Here is a 4,785-nt window from a genome sequence, read left to right as displayed (position 1 = left end):
GTGAGACTGATTCTCTTATTTATTATTTTCATATTTATTTAAGAAATCTTTATTGAGGCCTTATTCTATATGAACCACTGTGGCAGTTAGGAATTAAAAGTTAAGTCAAAATGTAATCGCTACCTCTCTTGGAGTTTACAGGGATTCTCCATGAACAATACGACAACAATAACTAATATGCATTGAATGGTATGTGCATTCTTCTAAGAACTTTAAATTTACTGTTAATTCACACAACTAGAAAGGTACCGTTATCACCATTTTACAGATGATGAAACCAAGGCACAGAAAGTAATAAATTTGCCCAAAGTCACATGGGTACATGGTGGAGCTGTATCCTACTTGCCACCCTTTTATTGTCTTTACCAATGCAGATGTCACCTAAGGTGTTTATTTATTAATTTATCCACTCTTCACCCTGTTGTTAAACATCTTTGATGTGCTAGGAATGTGGCCATGGTTTCCAGCAAACAGGGAATTAGAAGTAGCCCTTGTCATTGAGTAGATCAGTTTCCTGAGAGGGAAAGATTCACAAACACATAATTCCAGCACAACCTGTTAGGTAAAAAGGCAAGGCTTTGTACCAAGTGAAATGTAAACAAATGTAAAAGCAGCAGAAGTGACTAACCTTTGTCTGGGGTTGTTGAAAAAGACTTCACAGAAGAGAAAATTTTTATTAGTGTCTTAAGGCTAAATAGCAACTCATTAGTTAAAAATAATAAGGAGATGAATCCAGAGAAAGGAGAGAGCACAAGGAAAGGCCTGGATTCGTGCCAGGGCCAGGTGTGTGGGCGATGATTGGTGGGAAGCAGTACCTAAAGATCAGAAGTCGAGTTAGGGTTTGTGCTGTGGCCCTGCAGGTAGCTACCGCCCAGCCTGACGCCACTGCCCCTGAGCCAGAGATGGCTGTACCTCCCACGGGTGCTCATCTTGGCAAATCTGCCAGAGATGTCTTCACCAAGAGCTATGGATTTGGCTTAATAAAATCTGATTTGAAAACAAAATCTGAGAATGGACTGCAATGTACAAGGTTAGGTTCAGCCAACACTGAGACCAACCACTAAAGTGAGCGTCAGCCTAGAAACCCAGTATGGATGCCCTGAGCATGGTCTGACGTCTTCAGAGAAATATAACACTGACAACACTCTAGGCATGGAGATATTTGTGGAAGATCAGCTTGCATGTGGACTGAAGCTGACCTTTGATTCATTCTCTCACTAAGCATGGTGCAGAGAGGGGGCGGGGGAATAGTTTAAAATCAAGACAGGGTATAAGCAAGAGGCATCAACCTTAGATCTGGATTTCCACATGGAATGGCCTTCAGTCCGGGGTGCTCAGGTGCCCTGTCAAAGCGGCTGGTTGGCTGGCTCCCAGATAAATTCTGAGACCACAAAGTCTGGAGGGATGCAGAGCAACTCTGTGGTTGGCTACAAGCCTCATGAATTGCAGCTTCACACTAATGTAAATGACAGGATAGAGGGTAGTGGCTCCTGTTATCAGAAGGTGAACAGGAAATTGGAGACCGATGTTAATCTTGCCTAGACAACAGGAACTAGTAACATTGGCTTTGCAATAGCAGTGAAGTATCAGATCTGACCCTGACGCCTGTTTCTCCACCAAAGTGAATAGCTCCAGCCTGACAGGTTTAGGACATATTCAGATCCTAACACCAGCTGTCAGACTGATGGTGTCAGACTGATACTGTCAGTTCCGCTGGATGACAAGAGTGTCACTGCTGGTGGCCACAAGCTTGGTCTATGACTGGAAGGCAAGCATAATTGAGTGCTGTACAATCATTTCATTTTAAACTACTTTGCAGCATAGCTACCTTGAGAATTTAGTGTACCTTTTAATGTTTGCTGGGATGCAATAATGCTAAATATCTTGTTGGATCTCCAGATTAGAGATGATTCCACTCTAAAATGTTACTTTTTCAGAGGTACAGAAGAAACCCAACTCCAAACAAGACCCTCTCAGATGTAGACTCGAAGGAACTTGGTGGCCTCTAGGGATGTCAGATTTCTTTTTTATCTAGAAATGACTGCTAGTGGAAGTTGATAATTTACAAATTGTCATTCAGTAAATGAATGAAATTGTGACTTCCTGAGAAGTGAACTTTAGTTTCCTACCTTATGAAGGAGAGGCTTGTTGTTTGATGGTGTACAAGTTCATCTGAAAGGGACTTGAGACAGATTTTCATGACCTGTTTCCACCCCAGACCATCACCTCTTTTACACGGAAAATAGTCTGCAGTACATGGTAGCTGGTTTGTTGCTGCTGTTGGTGTGTGTGTGTGTGTGTGTGTCTGTATATGTGTTTGTGTGGGCACGCACGCACGCCCCATCTGGGGATAGAGAAGGTGGATGTGTTGAAGCTAGTAATTCAGGACTTTATCTCCTTTCATGTTGTGTTTTTTTGCCCTTGCACCGGATGAAACCGCTTCGAAGAGTTCTAGCTGCAAGCAGAGTCTCTGACTGTAATCACACGGTGACATCATTCAGAATCTAAATTGGACTTCTGTTATATTCTTGCCACTCAGTTTATTTTTTAGCAGTTTAATGGATAATTTTGGAGTCTTCCATTTTGTGTGGCATAAAGATCCTCCTTTAAAATGCTATAATTAACATCACTTAAAGTAAAACTTGAATAAAATATTAGGACCTCAAAAAAAGAAGTTGAGTTGGAAACAAAGAGTGATTATGGACGATACTCAAAGGGGTTTAAGCTGGGGATTAATGCATACAGATCTGTATTGTAGAGACTCCCTGGCACCCTTTTGAAGAACATTAATGCTAGAATATCCTGAGGAAAGGAAGAACAAATGGTAGCTATTACAGCCATCTAAACATTATTTCAGTTATAGGACAGGATTAATTCAAGATTAAGTCAATTTTTTCACACAACCCCCATAAAGTAGGCATGACCATATGCCATTTTACAGATGAAGAAATCAGTAAATAGAGAGGTACACTGACTTGACAAATGGCGTACAGCCAGTCAGTGGAGACAGGTTTCAAACCTAGGCAGTCTGTCTTAATAGTGCATTTTTAGAGGCTTTGAGAATAGGGGTGGAGCACTGTACTGGAGGTGGGGTTCGGGGACACAGCACTTATCACACATCACGGGGGCAACTTTCTTACAAACTCCCTGTAAACATCTCTCTCTCTTCTCTGAGCTTACACTCCCTCTCGCTGCTAATCCCTCTGCTCTAAGGGCTATTGCTGTCACACTGCTTTTCTTGAGAATTTCCTCCTTCTCCTGTCTGGCTGTTGGTATTCCACTTAGCTCTGAGAATGTGAGGCGCCCCGCCCCCCGCCTAAGTACCCTCCTAGGCTGAGTGAGATCTCCAGATTTTACCTTTTTTTTTCTGGAAAGAATCAAACCCTGCTTTCAATTCTGGGAAAGGTGGCTAGGAGGAGAAGTTTGCAAACTCCAAGGCATTACGAAGTTGGATTTGATTTGGAGTTTGTTTTTGTGGTGTCCCAGAGATATTCAAGTAGAGATGAGAAAAGAAACCACAAGGCGAGAAGCCAGAGGTTTGAAGTTTTTCTTTTGCAAATACTTATTAAGTTTTGGTTGCAGACACTTAACAGGAATTTTCAGACACCATCTTCCTGGCCCTTGCCTTTAGTATTTTGGACAGCAGGCCTCGTACAGCTAGATATTTTTTCTAAATAACTTCGAAAAGAAAACTAAACCAGTGAGTCAGTGGACAAGTTCTTACAGTCTATTTTTTTAATATAGGATTTTTTCTGAAGATAGTTTATAATACATGTTCTGAAATTTGCAATTTCCTCAAGTTTAAGGACCCACATAGGGACATATGTCATAATACTTGTACAAAAAAAATTGATAAATACATGTATGTAAAGGTTATAATTTTTATCTTTAATGTTCCCATTAAAGAAGAGCTGCATGTTGACTAAAAGGAGTATAGAATACAGAAGTTAAAAATTTTATCTTACCATCATATATAGCTTTATGAACGTCTGTATACATTCCCTTCCATTTTACTTTCTTCTTTTTCTTTCATTTTGATTACTGCATTTCTTTTATAATTTCAGTGATTCTGGTGTTCCGTTTCAAACATAGCCATTTCTTCCTCATAGTATATAAATTACTACTTAAAAAATATGTAACTGTCAGGGCACCTGGCTGGCTCAGTCAATGGAAAACATGACTCTTGATCTGAAGATTGTAGGTTCAAGGCCCACATTGGGTGTAGAAATTACTTAAAAGTAAAATCTTGGGCTGCCTAGGTGGCTCCTTCAGTTGGGTGTTTGACTCCTGGTTTCAGTTCAGGTCATAATTTCATGGTTTGCAGGTTTCAAGCACCTGCATTGGTCTCTGTGCTGATAGTGTGGGATCTGCTTGGGATTCTCTTTCTCCCTTTTCTCTTTGCCTCTCCCCTGCTCCCGCAGGTGCCTGTGCTCTCTTTCTCAAAAAAAATAAACATTTATAAATAGATGAATAAATAAATAAATATTTTTAGAATATATATACAGGGACGCCTGGGTCTCTCAGTCAGTTAAGCGCCCAACTCTTGGCTTCGGCTCAAGTCATGATCTCATGTTTCCTGGGTTTGAGACCCTGCATCGGGCTCTGCGCTGATAGCACGGAGCTGCTTGGGATTCTCTCTCTCTCTCCCTCTCTTTTCCCTTCCCATGCTCATGCTCTCGTTCTCTCTCTCAAAATAAATAAATAAACTTAAAATATATATATGCTTTAAAAATTATAAAGATGATACTTTCTCATTATTTTTTAAAAAGTCATGGAATACAAAAG

The 4,785-nt window shown here is 40.5% G+C and overlaps 1 pseudogene; it reads left to right on the top strand.

The window, feature by feature from the left end:
* Positions 1-902: 902 nt before the first annotated feature.
* On the top strand, positions 903-1,782 carry LOC115301610 (annotated as a pseudogene).
* Positions 1,783-4,785: the final 3,003 nt, after the last annotated feature.

Source organism: Suricata suricatta, chromosome 1, assembly GCF_006229205.1.
Source record: "Suricata suricatta isolate VVHF042 chromosome 1, meerkat_22Aug2017_6uvM2_HiC, whole genome shotgun sequence".
In the NCBI taxonomy this organism is placed as follows: Eukaryota; Metazoa; Chordata; class Mammalia; order Carnivora; family Herpestidae; genus Suricata; species Suricata suricatta.
The sequence above is the reverse complement of the archived record's forward strand: the minus strand, read 5'-3'. Positions and strand labels throughout refer to the sequence as shown.